The sequence below is a fragment of the Lissotriton helveticus genome, chromosome 6 (assembly GCF_964261635.1).
Source record: "Lissotriton helveticus chromosome 6, aLisHel1.1, whole genome shotgun sequence".
Taxonomy (NCBI): Eukaryota; Metazoa; Chordata; class Amphibia; order Caudata; family Salamandridae; genus Lissotriton; species Lissotriton helveticus.
In genome coordinates, this window is record NC_136067.1 from 1,179,319,613 (window position 1) to 1,179,335,786 (window position 16,174).

At 43.4% G+C, this 16,174-nt stretch overlaps 1 protein-coding gene across 1 annotated transcript in view; it reads right to left on the reverse strand.

Moving 5' to 3' along the window:
• TMEM200A (transmembrane protein 200A) overlaps positions 1-7,894 on the reverse strand; it is a 769,591-nt gene extending 761,697 nt beyond the window's left edge. The window contains exons 1-2 of the mRNA XM_078648883.1: positions 7,720-7,894; positions 7,071-7,451 (exon numbers count right to left, since the gene is read on the reverse strand). The gene's annotated coding sequence lies outside the window, so the exon portion shown is untranslated. The remainder of the gene's footprint in view (positions 1-7,070; positions 7,452-7,719) is intronic.
• Between the last annotated feature and the right edge of the window lie 8,280 nt (positions 7,895-16,174).

Genomic DNA, 16,174 nt, shown 5'->3' on the forward strand with positions numbered 1-16,174 from the left:
GTTGACCCCACGGAAGCTGGTCATTGTCAAAGAGGTGGGGTGTCTATGCTACACCTGCCAACATTCGGGAACAGCAACCAAGGACCATAAGAAAATAAAGTTTAAATAATTCCCCATTAACTGCAGCCACAAAATAGCTTACTTCACCATTTGGACTCTGACCGCTTTTGGAACTCGGGGAGAAGTTCACACCAACAGAGGTGTATGCAAATTACCAGCTAACATTAATAACTAGTACTCACCTGACTGACTTTATACATATATTAATTCCCGGCTGAAATACTTGAATCACAATCGACTGGTCTCATCTCATGGCTGTACCTCATGCCTAAGGGAGTATGACATTACTATTCGCCATCAGTTGGTGAATTCTAGTTCCTGCTTCACCATCCTAACACACTGGACCGGTTTATTGTTCTATATCAAGGTCGGGCGCTATGTTCCACATGGCTGGGGTCCTGATGAGACCCCTGTATCTTGCTGAGGGTCGAAACATAATCAACAATTAATAACAAATAAATCAACTCAATCGACCAAATGGACTATTCATATTCAAAAGTGTGGTTTGTTATGAACACACAATTTTGTATAAGTTTCACTTATGCGAGACTTTTCTGGTTTTGGTTCTTTTTCTTTTTACTAGGGACACTAACACAGGCCTTATTGCAGTGGTGTGAGGGTGCCCCTTCAAGTACTGTGCACGGATGGCAGGCCCCTGGCCTGAGAGCTCCTGACTGGATCTTGAGCGTGGGGAGGGCCCTACATTTACTTTGCAGAGGTGCCCTCTTAAGTTTTGTTACTGCCGTATTGCATTTGTTCACGCGCTTTTAATTTTTATGTGTTTTAGAAAGTTTAAGAAATCTTTGCCCTTACCGAACTGAAGAGTGTGTTGTGCTTATATTGCAATACAATAGCACTGGATATGTGCAGTCAATTATGTGATTATTAGAAACAAAATAAATATTAGCAATACAAACCACTGTTTGAAAGTATTACATTGCATTAGGGCTCATGGCATCCTTGATAAGTCACTGGCCTAGGATTCAAACATTGCTCATACTCAAGAAGCAGTGGATGAAAATAAGGAAAAGGTAAAAACCGGTGCTGGTCGTGGTGGAAAAAGTGCTGATTTATCACCTTAAAAAATATTTTATCTAGAGAGGTAGTGTTGTGAATGCTAAAACCAAAATTGACTTATATGGAAATAAAATGTAGGCATTTCATTGTAGAGACCTAATGAAGCAGATAAGCCTTGTTCTCTAAATCTCCTACCACTACCCCCTCACCACGGCAGGTAGTTATGAAAGGGAAGAGGTAGTGGGACCTGTGAAACATATTGTATCCTCTCTATACATCTTCATGTCCACGCCCACAAATGAAAACGTGTGCTTATTTGGGATCACTAGGAGTGATATGTGGGTATTGTTGGAACTGTCACATTCTGGTTTGCTTAAACAAGGCCCTAGCCAGGCAACTTACCCCTCCTGTCAGGGGTTTATGATTACACTCACTGTATAACCTGCGCTCACCCATAGGAAGGTTGGCCCTGAGCTGTCAGGCTTATCACAGAGGTAATGTGTAAAGCATTGGCACATCACTCTCTCACAATAAATACACTGAGTGTCACAAAAGAGACTTCACATGTGGTGTATGTAAATAAAGTTTGTAATCAACACACACATTAACAAACATGAACGTCATGTACTTCTGGGCATAAATCACATTTGGAAATATCACTGGCAGTACTAGGCCCAACCGTATTAAAATGACATTAGTAATATGCTCACTTGGTAAAGATCCTATTTTACCCCCCCCCCCCCCCCCCCCCCCAGCACCTCTATGCAGTGTGCATCATTGTTAGAACGAGGCCCACTGTGGCAAATCAATACCACACAGTTATAGGGTGCACCCCAGGTCACAACGATACCAGAAATGTGTGCACACAGATAATCACAACACTTTTAAACAGCACCAATGTAAAACGTAGAATTCTTGTGGCAAGGAATCAACGTGTACAGCAACACCGATGTGCAGTGCAATTATTAACAGACAGTCACTTTCACACCATCACTCAGCACCAATACGCGGTGACATGGATATCTGGCAGGTCCTTATGGAGCGCAGACATACACAGCAACGTCATGAGGTGCAACTGATATCCTGTAGGTCAGTTGACAATGCACATGCAGACCCTGTGACCCACGCCCTCCTCCATCATTCAGCAAACCCCACTACCCTACACCCACAGCCTGGAGACAAAGAAAACCTTACCCCTGATACTAGTCCAATGCGGCCACAGTCACACTTAGTTAGGCTCCCAGAGAAGAAGGTGAGGGTGGGTAGGTAGCAGGGCTAATTAGGCGTTAGTCGACAAATTTATGTTTGGCCACTACTCGGGAAGTTCATCCACAGTGTGCGGAGCAGAAGCGGGGTGAGGGCGATAGTTGTTCAATGAAGGGATTCCACACTGTGCCTTCTGGCACCACCCCAGTTATGCAAAGCACAGTTGGGACACGCAGTCTCTTGATCCGCTTCCAATTCGCTCTTGGACGCATTCCTTAGCCCAGTCAATTACGCTCACCATCCTAGCCCGATCTGGGCAATACTATCTGTGAACACAAAGTCATCAGGCTGGGTGAGGAGAGAGCAGTTGGGCCACTGCACTGAGGGCACAAAAGGAATAATCAATGAATGAGGGATGAAGCAGGGGAGCCTCACGGAAGAAGGAGGCACTCCATCAGACACCTGTCGATCAAAATAGCACCCGGGCAATCCGGGGACAATGGAATACTAATCTGCTCCTCTACACCTCACAGGAAATGAGACACAATGTCTGGTGGATGGTGAAAGGAGTCGCACCAGACAGTTCAGGTTACACACAATGAAGAGTTTTAAACGCAGTACCTCCCTCGAAATGAGGCACAAAGCCTGGTGCACGTTGATGTGAGTTGTACCACACAGTTCTGGTCTCTGGTCACAGACGCAGGTTCAGCAGTGCCGCACAAGGTAGAATGAAGCACTACCACTGGCATGCCCTCACCTCAGAGGGTTTCAACCTGTGAAACGGACATCGCAAGCAAAGAGCATGCAGTTTGCGTGTCGCACGAGAGAAATGCGGCACCGTCAACAAAGCAGACCAAGCAGGATCCTGCAACAGGTAAATCTGCTCACGCCCAAAAAGACGCCTTAGGTGCATTGAGGCCCCTTGATGCAGGGGCCACACTTCTTAGATGCGAGAAGTAATTTTGGGGCTCTGCTCCATGCACAAAACTTAGTTCCACACTCATGTTGCGCTACCGGGTGGGATCCTGAAAATGATGGAGGTCTCTGCTCTCCAGGTTTCACAAATAGATGGTGTAGGTCCCTTGCGGGAGGTCTTTGATGTCCATGAGACCTCCACAAGAAAACAGGGGGCAAGCAAACAAGATCCCACTTGAAGGTGACACGCAGCAGCAGGCAGTCAGCCCAGGCTAGCCATTAATCAGGAAGGGTGCACGGTCCCCTCCACAGACAGTAATCAGTAATCCTCCTTGTGCACAACAGATTCTTCTGCCAGTGTACACCACGCAGCTCCAGGATCTCTGGTCCCGCGTCCCCACAAGTGTATCTCTACCCTGCTGAAGTATGGCACCAGTAGTTATACTGCATTGTGCCTTTGAAGTTGGGGGTGGTTCAGAGGGTTTCCCTTGGAACCACAGATGTCTCTCCTAAATTTCAGTCCTGTCTACCATGGGGCTACAGAATGTAGATCTTAGTCTCTAGTGGAGCCAAACCTCTCCCTCCAACCTATCCATCCAGGCACTCAAAAGGCAGAGGTCTGTTGTTCCAGCTGCATGCCCAATGTTTATAGATGTCTCTGGGAAATGCAAAAATGTGCTCCCCCAGCCTCAAATGTGGGCTGGAGTCAAACTAAAAGGCACACAAAGAGTTTTAGAACAGGAAAATGCTCCCCTTCCAGAACTGGCATTTCTAAGCTGTTAATGACAAATCCCTCTTTACACAGGAGAGGGTTTGTCATTGTGAATCCAATGATAGGAATCATTATGAGACTGCCCCGTTGTAAGCCACTATTGCAGCATGAAGTAATTTTAACAATTCCCCTATGGTAGCCTATGGGTAGAGCAAACCTCATAGATAGTGAAAACACACATGGGTATTCTTCACTACCTGGCCAGGGAACACAGATACGTACCTGCCCTGCCTTTCCCCTACCACTGGCTTCACCCCTTAAGATTTACCCCAGGGGCAGACTGTTATTCTGGTGGCCCTGATGACCTGCTTATTTAAAGTTTAGCTTTGAGCTTGTTCTCTTTGTTTGTTGAGTCCCATGGGAAGAGACAACCTCCTAGGTAGGGAAAACCCTCTCGGGGATTCTCAACTACCTTGGCCGGGAACATCCATGTGAACCTGCCTTGCCTTCTGCCTATCAATTGCTCCACTCCTCAGGGCTTACCCTAGGGGTGCTCTAGTGGTAGTGGAAGGCCCACTCAGGGTTTGCTACTGAGTTACAAATGCCAACATGAGCATAGGCGAAACTGTGCACCCCCAAGCCGGAAATGGCAGGCTTGATATGTTTGAAAGGCTATTCTGCTGGGTGGTACAATCAGTGCTGTCCCTCACCATTAGCCAGTGCAGTACCTGCCCTGGGTTTGTGGTGTACCTTTTTACAGGATATACTATCATGAACAAGGGGACCCCAATATTCCGACCAAGGGTAGTCTATGTTTACACAAAAAACAATGGTATACAATGAGACCACAAGGGTCATGGGTTAGCCTAGGCTATTGCTATTTAAATAAGCGCTAGTCAGGTTTAAACCAAAGTTGGCCCACGGGGGACTTATTATTATTATTATTGTAATATATGCAGGGACACACGGTTGAAATGACATAACATTTATTACCAACATAAATGGAATATCAGTTGTTGCTATTCAGGTGATAGTTCTAGTGCTCACACAAGAATATAGTGAAGGTGTGTGAAGTGAGGGGTGCTAGTGACATTTAAAAATGACATCGCATTGACAACAGTAGGCAAAACTCCTAAAAGAATTCATACAATGAAGGAGTTTTTGTTGTAAAAGGTCAACGGCGTTTCGATCTCATTAATTCGAGATCATCATCAGGACGGAACATGTGAGCAAGACAAATCTATGAAGAGGAGGAAAAATCATATCAACCAGTGGTCCAGAGTGGAAGAAAATAATTTATGTACATACAATTCCTATACTGAGAAAGGAAGCCAGAAAAGATTGGATCCATTGGAAAAGTGTCTAAAGGTCCAATTAATGCCAAAGACAGCAAAGGTCATGCGGGGAGCAGTCAGAGAGAGCCTCGTCCCAGAGAATTACAGCTGTGCCAAGAGAACGGACAGACAAGGAATTGCTAGGAACTCATAAGTAGCAAGCATTAGTAAGGAGTCTAAGGTACAATTAATGTCAAAGACCGTGAAGGTCATGCTGGGAGCAGCCAGAGAGAACCGCGTCCCAGAAAAATGCTGCTGTGCCAACAGAATTGATGGACAATAACAGGAGGCCAGTATATGCACTAATTGGTGATGGTCACGCAGCCAAGGAAAACCTCAGTAAGAGGCGGGTCAGAGGAGGCTGGGGAAGACCAGGGTGCCAGAGCCGGTAGTGGGGCTAACCACTGAGGGTGCACAGAAAGGGAGGCACCAAGGAAGCTAACACTTACTATGGAACCCAGAAATGGGTGGAAGAAACAGCAAGGCAGCCCCGGAGAACCACGTGGGCCATCGGTCTTCTAATGAGTAAAACGAGGGGGATAAGGAGGAAAGGAGGCGCAGGCAGGCGGTACCACAAAAAGGGTGCTAAACTTACTTGCCATGTACGGGCAGACCCAAGAGGCCACGAGGGGCCTGAATGGTAGTCACAGGAGCAGAGAGGAACGCTGTCCCGAGGTGCAGAACTGGAAGGGCCAACACCCCGTGGTACGTGGGTGTGCGAGGGCCGACTGAGTCCTGAAAACCAGTTGGGGGAGGTTATGGAGGCTCTTAGGCAGTGTTAGGATGCGGGCTAGTGCAGTAGGTAAATTAACGGATGACTTACTTGAAATGGTGGGTTGAGCCCGGAGGCCGCGGGGTGGCGGTGAGTTAAATACGGAGCAGTGCTTAATTTGAGCCGGAGCTTTCCGGTTCTGAGCACCGGCACTCAATTGGTTTCCGGTGCTGAGCACCGGCACCTAATTGTAAACACCACACTTAGGGCAGTCTGCCACAAGGCGGCCCTGCTCATGTAATTTAGAGATAAGCAGTATAACAGTTGTTTAGGAATACAATATACATTTTAGAAAATTACTAATACCTGCCTCCCCAGTCATTAGCTTTGGGGACCTGGAATAATCTGAACTGTCGCATTTACATGCAAGATAGATGGTTAGTAGTTGTTTTGGCAGGGATGACAGGGGAGATGTGTGGTGCAAGCTGCAGTGGCCTCCTGGTCAGAGCCCTGACACTTAATATTTTACAAATTAAGCACTGCGGGCGGCGGAGTAAAACTTTTTTCAGGACACACAAAGCTACAACACCTAAACCGAACAAGTAAGTACAGCTTCCTAGCATGGGTAGGAAGGGCGTGAGCATGCTTTCACATCGCATTAAAGTGGAAAACCCCCAAGAGTCCTACGGCCACGAAAAGAGAATCAACAAAAACCGGAAGGAGAAAAAGCAAAACGTTTTAGGTAAATCCCCTTAGAAGGGCCATATCCAAAGGCATACTGTATCCTACAATCAGTGGTGTAAAAAAGCCCCCGGGCTCCGGGGCCCCCTTATGTACTGGTAGGTACCTGGCCTGAGAGCTCCAAACAGGGTCCGGAGCGTTTTGGGGGGGAAGGGGGCTGCATGTACTTCATGGAATGGAATGGTGACTGTTCAGACAGAAAGAACAACTTAAACAATTAAGCTGAAAGATTTTGGTCTCCAAATACGCGTGAATAAATCAGAAGAACCATTCCGTAGGCACAAGAAATGACGTGTAGTTTACATGTGGCTCCTACCACCTAAATACGTTCCGACTTGCAGTGGGGGGGGGGGGTCTACTCACATTCGCTCACCTGTTTCACAGCTGTGCGTTCCCTCTATGCCACGCCTCCTGCCGCGGTCCTTCCTCCAGGCTCCAAGCAAGAGAGACCCTTCTGACTTGCTGCGCCTTAGCACTAGGCTCATTGACAGCGCGGCTGGCGTGGGCGGCACCTCGGGGTTCCCCTACTGCGACCCCAGCTCTTCCTTCGGGGCGCGCCTCTAGCGCATATTCCACGGGTGCCGACAGAGCCCCTTCCCATGGCGGGGCGGAAGGGGTAACCCTCGATCCCTTCCTTGTGGGTAGCGGCTGGTCTTACGCAGATGATGCTGATGCTGAGCCTCAGCCCTGCGAGTCAGCGTCTTTCCTTGGGGTCGGGCGGGAGAGAGGGCATCCGCGGCTTCATGCGTAGAGACTGTGAAAAGAAAAATACGAAGCAACAAGTTAGACGTGGTTCTAAAACGCCAAGCAAGTCTAGACAGCAGACGACAGCAAAAGTTTCTGGACTTCACACATAATGTCGCAGAGTTTCAGCCACTGTGCCTGTGTGACCTATTTATGGACTCTGCACATGCAATACGACAAATGATTGGATATTCTCCGAAGCTAACTGTCAAACATCTGTGTATAAACTCCACGCACAAAACCCACATCGGAGGTCGGGCTCCCGCGACAGCACTTGCCTTTGAGGGCTCTAGCGTGATATTTCTGGGGGGAATGCCTGCTCCGTCTACATCCTGTGGCCACGCGCAGCAGGAGTCTCCTCCCGGAAAGCTTGTCTCCAGATTCCTGATGTTGGCAGCTCGAGATGCAGCTTTCTTCTCCACCTCTCTGCTGCCGCTTCTCCTCAGCACTGGGGATGCTGCCTGCTGCTGAAGCCAATTCGCAACGCTAAGGGGAGGAGCGGAGCTGGTGAGTGGGAGGCGGAGAGCCAGCCCAGCCTGATGACAGCCGCGCAAAGACGGTGCTCGGGCTGGAGCCATACCATTACCTTCCAAAGGCTAGGCTGCCAGTCAAAAAAAATCCTTTCTTTAATTTTGGTGGTCTCTTACCTGCTGGTTACTGCATATGAACTAGTTGGTCCAACATCATACTTAACTGCGATTTTAACATGTTATTTATTTATTTATTTATTTTTTTGCAGAGTTTTATATAGCGCGAACTAGACCCGAACCGAATCAGGTATCAGAGCGCTTTACATATTTTCCAGTTACGTTACATTTTTTTAATTTGATTTTTTTTAAACATAATGTTTGACAATGAAAGATAAATGCACAAAGTGAGAAACTCAGTACTTTCAATGACTAATAGGTCACACTAATATTTGCCGTGGGTACATACATTCACTGAGTTTTCTCAATGGGATCAGGATGTCTGACTTGCTGGAGCTACACAACTCTCGCCAGTAGGTGTTTTAACCCTGTATATAGAAGATATGACCTGCAGTCAATCTAACAAATCATTTAACTATCTCACACGTTTTGGAGCCACTAACCCATAGATTACACATGGGGCAAACATTTGGATCGCCTATTTTTCTGGTATTTTCTTTCCATGTTCATATTTTTGGCTCCTCTCCTTTCATCTTTTTTCAGTTGTTTGTTTTGCCAAGCTCCCTCTTCTCATTATTTTCCTCTTACTATTGTATTTATTGTTCACCTGTCTAGCACATTTTGTACGTTTCTCAATTTTTTTTATCCCGTTTTATTTCTCTGACAGTTTCCTGCAGCTGCTGTTAATATCTTGTTCTCTCCTTTTTAGGTCGAGCATTCGCGACCTCTTGTATATACTTTAGTATATACTTATTATATACTTATACTAGCAGCCCGTCCCGACCTTGTCCGGGAGCAATCAGGCTTCAGGGCCCCCGCCCGCCCCGTGAGCGCACACGCGGCTGCTTCACCTACCACCTACCTCTGCCGCCGCTCCTCCCCGCCTGTCCGCCGCTCCTCACCGCCTGTCCGCTGCTTCTCACCGCTCCTCCCCACCTGCCCGCTTCACCAACCACCTACCTCTGCCGCCGCTCCTCACCGCCTGTCTGCTGCTCCTCACCGCCTGTCCGCTGCTCCTCACCGCCTGTCCTCCGCTCCTCACCGCCTGTCCTCTGCTGCTCCTCACCGCTCCTGTCCGCCACTCCTCACCGCTCCTGTCCGCCGCTCCTCAACGCCTGTCCGCCGCTCCTCACCGCCTGTCCGCTGCTCGTCACCGCCTGTCCGCCGCTCGTCACCGCCTGTCCGCTGCTCCTCACTGCCTGTCCTCCGCTGCTCCTCTCCGCTCCTCCCCGCCTGTCCGCCGCTCCTCCCCGCGCTGATGTCCGCCGCTCCTCCTCGCGCTCGTGTACGCCGCTCCTCCCCGCGCTCCTGATGTCAGCACGCAGGTCGCGGCCGGCGCTACTTGCAAGGGACTACTTTTTTTTATCTTACATTTTTTAATTAACGTATTTTATTTTATTTTATATAGCCTATGTCCATCTGCAGACCCTGAGAATTACAATGATGAATCGGGTGTTTGCAATGGTGCTGTGGTTCCCGAGTTTACCCGCCTCAAAGGTTCCCAGTTCTTACTTTATAATAGTAGTATAGATGTGTACGTACTTTGTGGGCTCGGGAGATCAGCCCTAGGACTTGTCTGTTGCCGCTTAGGGACTTTATTTCTGTTCAACTGCCTCTATTTAACTGTCTTGATAGAAAACGACCAGCAGAGGTTCCGTAAAATACCAGAGTTGCTTTTTACTGAGAGATTTTCTTTTGAAATTTTTTTCTGGCAATTGCCTCTATTTAACTTTCTTGAAGGAAAACGACCAGCAGAGGTCAGTAAAATACCAGAATCACTTTAGCATTCTCTAGATTCCAGTCCACATAAACTGTTTTCCACAAGCACCCGTAGACAATAATATTGTTTTTCAAATCTTGTATTTTCAGTGACATGACCTCAGAAGACCCTGATTTTACATTAAAAACAGAGCTTTGAACTATACCATTCCCCACTGAAAGGCAATATTTCTCTCCATGAGTTCCCATACCTGGCGTGTCAGACAGTTTGGTGCTTACTTTGCCTCCATGTTAAAGAACAGTAGATGTTTCAGCACCCAGTCTAATGTGCTGCATAGCTAAATACATATAAGGTCCCAAAGGTGAGACCGCTTGCATTGCAAATGCTTGTTACATTTTCTTTGGTGTGGTGATTTTGTCATTCTTTCACTTCTATCCCTAACAGGGCCTTTGTAACCCTGTTCATATTTACCATATTCTTCCTCCATTTTGTTGCATTTTACTGTGTTTAGCTATTAGTGGCATGACAACTGCAATGCATGGAGCCAAGTAAACCAAATTATTGTTTTTTGCCCTGGTCATGTTAGAGGTTCCATCAAGCCCAGGTATTGTGCATGGCACTTGCGGTACCCTGACCGGTAGGCTTAATGCCAATTTTCAAAAACCTAGGAATTATTGCAGACCCAAGATTCATTAGTCCTTATAACCAACACAAATCATCACCATGTTATTTAATCACCACAATAAAATATACACATAACTTCTTGTGGTATTTAATCCATGATTGACCACATTTCTCATGAAACATAAAAAGCATTCTAAACCCACAAAACAAATGCATGGAAACGATTTTAAATGTGAATTCATGACAATCCATTTTTCTCGGAGATCATAAAAAGTGCCCCAAACCCACAATTACATCTAGGAAGTGGATACTCATTAAAAAACGCCCACAGTGTACATCTTGTAAGATACTAATCATTTTAACTTTTTAACTCATTCTTAACTTACATTTTAACCTTTATACATACCAAAAACTAATATTACTGATGAACTGAAACTCGACTAAATCAACAATATATGGGGTAAATGTCGGATGACGAGAAGAAGCTTTGAATTTTATTAACCCCCTTACTGTGATGAATTCTAATGCTGTTTATAATCAAGTTTTGTTTCCATTTTATTTTCATGTATTGTTTTTTTTTTACGTGTTCTTTTCGCTATTGTTTGTACTGTTCACTTTTTATGGTCTATACTGACAGAAATATAGTTTGTTGGAATGGAATGGATACTCATTAAAACTTCATATGTAACAAGGCGAGACAATGTGCCATATTTTAAAAATTAAGGTCTGAAAAAATGTCTGGCGTTTATATAAAAGAATAGAGCAATCAATTAGTACATGAATAATAGTACATTTCCTTTGTAAAAGTGCATTTAGAGTATCCCTTATTTGCCCTATTATTTCAACCAAAAAGGGAATAGCCTTGAAAGGATTAAGATCTATTACATTGTTTTAAAACTTCTACATAAATTAAATGATTCAGCAAATAATAAATATATTTGTACATATCCAAACTACCCAGGGAAGACACTGCTATTTGCATTGAGGGTTTCTGAGATAAATACTCCTTATCTTTCAGAAAAGATTGAATCCAGGAAGCTTTAAGGTCTCCCAACTAGCAAAAGCATCTGTAGATGAAATATAATCTTTGAGTTTTTGTACATTTTTCTTGAGATCCAGAACCCATTTTAACTCACTCTATTGCACATCTAGTTCGAATAGGCACACACGCGAGTGGGGGAGGGGGGGGGGAGGCGGTGGGAGGCGGGGAGCTGGAAACGACACACCGTCCAAACGAGACTCAGCAGGCCACAGCGCGCAAGTACACTGGTAGGCTACAAGACCTTTGACGTACAAATATACGTAATTCGAAGGATGCCGCAAATCAAACGAAAATGAAATAGACCGTTTCAACAATGGAAGATTCCCCCCCAAAAAACAAAAAAAACCTCTATTGGACTCCAATCTGGTTTCAAGGTTATCCATCTGAGTGAGATTATATCATAAATTTAAAAAACATATTTTTGTCAATTTATGCCCAAGAGGTCACCTTTACTTCAAATCTAATACTATGAATAATAGATCCTTTGGGAGATTAAAAAATTATTGTACATATACAGTTTCCAATGGGTCTAAAATAATTCCTTTATCTACACTTAATATTTCAGATCCGTAAAGTGCTAAAAGGAGGATTTTGTGCAAAAAGACCTTTAAAAGTAGTGTTAGTGACAGGCCCCTACACCTGCTGTTAAAAACACTTGGCATTCCACCTTCAATAGTTTCCTAGATATTATGTCCTGCAGATGTTCATTTTAATTCAACTTGGCATTGACGTACAACCCTAAATACTTAGAAGACATTACTTCTATTTTTGTATGATTAATATCTCAATTAAAATTGGGTACTTTTTTCCAAAATGTAGGACCTTTCTCTTATTTAAATTACTCATCAAATTATTTAATGCACAATATACTGTCATCGCATCCAGTTTTCTCTGGAGACCTCTCGATGTGTAACCTAGAATGACAAGGCCATCTGCATAAATCAAACAGAGAATATGAATTGCTTCAATTTTTGGAGTTCGTTTAATTCAGACATGTGGAATGATGCACTACATAGAGGGTAAAAGAGATCAAAGCTAACATATACCATATCAAAGTCCATTATTCATTTTTTTAGTTAGACTACACAACCAACTCATCTCTACCTGAGTCCAATTTGCAGTATGTAATGCCTGAATCAAGGACAACAGGCCCCTCAGGGCCTTTCCAGTATGCAATCTATCCTATAATCTTTCCCGGTCGACTGCATCAAAGGCCATGCGGAAGTCCACAAAACAACTGTGCAATCTTTAATTTATTTCTTTATTTTAATTAAAGCCCATAATGCAAAGAAATGATCCTTGTGGAGTATCCTCCCAGAAAGCCACCTTGTTCTATAGATACAAGTTTTTTTCTAAGATCGATTCTTGTAACCTTTGGAGCAGAATTTTTAGGAAATGTTTTTGCGGACATGTCCAAAAGACTAATTTTACCATCTCCTTTCTCAAACAGATGTTTTATCACAGAGCCCCACCAGGATTCAGGGATAATTCCTATTTCGGGTAGCCATTGTTACAAATACTTCATATTCTCTGCCCACAAATCAATATTTGTTTTTAGTTCAATTGCTGGAATGTTATCCGGTCCGGTGGCTCCACTTAGCTTGAACCCGGCTATAGTATTCTTGATCTGTTTGTTTAAAATATCTCAGCAGGCCTGGATCAACTATATAGCCATATCTCTGATCATTTAAAGATGGTGGACTGTACATTTTCTTGACACATAACACCCTATCTTCTTTGCAATCATGTGAGTCGGGAAACACAGTGTTTGTTCCTGCCATTTTATTTTCCAGTCCCCAAACTTTTCTCTGATCCCCAGCCTGTATGACGTCCAGCATTTGATTCCATTTTTATCTTAAAAATATATATTTTTTTTATTTTCAAACAGGGTGTTATCTTGCCATTGTAACAGTCTGACTTTAGTTTCTGGGTCCTCCAATTGGTGTGCCCCATGAAGAAACTGTAATTTCCCTAACAATTGTTTATACTATTCATAAAACCCTCCTCCTATATATCTGGTTATATAATTATTCCTAGTGTTACCCTCCTCTAGCATTAAAAAGGCACAAAGGCATCCAAGCACACTGTCCATTAAGGATACAAACCAATCTAGTTTATGAGGGAAAACATTAAAATTAGCGACAGGTAGAAAGTAATTTGAAACTAACTGAGCTCTTGCAACTGTTTTTGGCCCAGTCGGGTGATTAATCTACGAGGAAAGTCCATAAATAAAGGACTTTTAATATTTTTAGTTAAAACTGCTTCCCTCAATGGTAAAACCCCCTGTAAAACCCTGGGTCACTCCATTCATGAAATGATAACTTCAATTCCTTAAACAGCCTAAACGTATTGCAGGGGACGAAAACATATTCAATTGGATAGGACTGACAGCCCAATCTAAAAGTGGCATTTGCCGGATTATCAAGGTTTGAGCGACCATTCAAGCATGGTAGGCCGCTCCTGCTCAACCAATCACCCATAACATTTATATCACTCCCTATAATCTTAGTTGGAAAGGTTGCCTCGAGAATATTATATAGCTCCAGTAAATCATGCAATTATTCTATTCTAATATAATCAAGTTTAGTATTGAAGTCCCCTGCTATAATGACAATACCCTTGCTAAATTATGTGGAGATCAACAATAACTTTGTTTTCAATCTTTTAAATTCACACAAATTGGGTTTAATCTCATTGTGCAAATAAACATTTACTAAATGACAAGTTTCCCATTGCTTTTGTTCCATCTGGATTTCATCTACTTAAATGGGCTAACAAGCTCATAGCTTCTATCCTTGTTACATTGCTACTGATGGAGCAGGATTTTTTTTAAAATAAAACTTGCTTGGATTAAAGCTCTCAGTAACATATATTAACAGTGTGCTGTGAAAATTTGTATTGAGGAAAGCTAAAATAAGGGGAAATGCTGTTGCACATGCGTAAATTAATGCATGCAGTAATGCATGAAAACTAGGCCGCAACTGCTTTGATTAACAGACTAATGCTGCTTTTGTTCATGTTAATAATGATTGCCAGAAAATAACATGGGTTGTGCATAGGTTAGTGTAATGCTGAGATGGTGTGCAATGAAATTACACTTCATGAAAATAATAAATGATTGTGTTTGATTTCTGTAGAAAAGCAAACATGGGCCTACTTTCCTGCATGCCAGTCTGGGGTTCATAATTGGTGAAAATAAAAATGACCAAAAGAGAGTTTTGAGAAAGAAGAGAGAACACAAAAGTCGAATATAACCTTCGTGAAGTGTTGTATGGCCGGCAAGCTTCGGAAAAGAAATATGATTAGCAGTGGGAGCTCATAGAATTCCTCACGAGCTGGCAATGGCAAACAATGAGAGCGTAGTGACTTGCAACATGAAAATGCGCTGCAGGAAATGTGTACTACGATTGTGTTCAAAAATCTTTCCTGAGGAGAATCTGTCTTAATGCTGAAAGTTTAAGACAAAAGGATATTGAATAAAATGCTCATGATCAGAGTGGTGTGACAGAAAAGCCCCATCCTTAGCCAATGAGAGACAGAGTTTGCTCTCATATTGAAACACATGTGGGTTAGACATTTTGGTTTTAGGGTATAATTGAAAGTCCCTGGGGGGTGCGGTTAGGGTCAGCTGGTGTTTAGCTAGCGGGAGATCTTCGCTGTCGTCGGTTTGTTGTTTCCAGATAGAGGCCTACCTGTTTCCTGATTCCTGCCTTAATCTTTGCCACTCAACTTTACATGAGGGGCCTTACTCCCCATTGCCAGAGGGTAGATTTCCCTGAACCTAACTTGGGTTAGTATAGATAATATCGTGAATTTGCATAATCATTTGCAAATGTATTTTATCTCAGAAACTTTTCTCTCTTTGCCTATCCACTCCTTCAATGCATTGTTTATTTGATATGAGTTTGTTTCTATTCATTGCCTATACATGTTCACTGTGATAGTCTGTGATTTGTATTGTATGACAGTAATAAATGAGCATTCATTTCACAATATTTTTTCGATAAACATTTACGAAAACACACACTGAGTCTGTTATTATTAGTAGTTATTGATAAGTGCATATTATTGCTATCAACTTCTCAACACCTAAAAACGTCTTTCTACATTAAATAAACATATTGTAAGGAGAAATGCAGGTTCAATTGTATATTTGGTAAGTTAGATATAAACTTGCATCAAACTGAACCCCAGCGTGAAGGGATTAGTTGGGTAGTGTAAATGGGCCTTTGTTAGTGTAAAAATATTGTTTCTGATTGCTGGATCAGTTTTGGTAGCAGAGGATGGTTGATTATTGATTAGTTTGGCAATAATTATTGATTATTGATTTATTGGTTATTAAAATGAAAAGTTATGTTGTCTGGAAATACGGTTATGGAGTTACCTAAGATCATGGGATGATGTTATTTCAGCCGAAAGTGGCAAAGGAATAGTGTGGAAAGTTATCACACTACAGAAGTGCTTTGTCTGTTGTCATAATATCGAACAGTGAAAGGCTGTTAACGTTATTTAGGGACTTACTTGTTTGAAAGAGGATTGCATGAAAGGTCCGTTTCCAAAACTTTGGCCTTACATCCCAAAGTAGTACCAAGACCTCGTTCCGAAAGAAAAGTCCTCTTCCAAAACTTTGGCTAGTATCCACAGAGGACTACCAAGTCTTCCTGTAAGTTGATTGAGTGTAAAGTAGTGCTGGTTGTTTA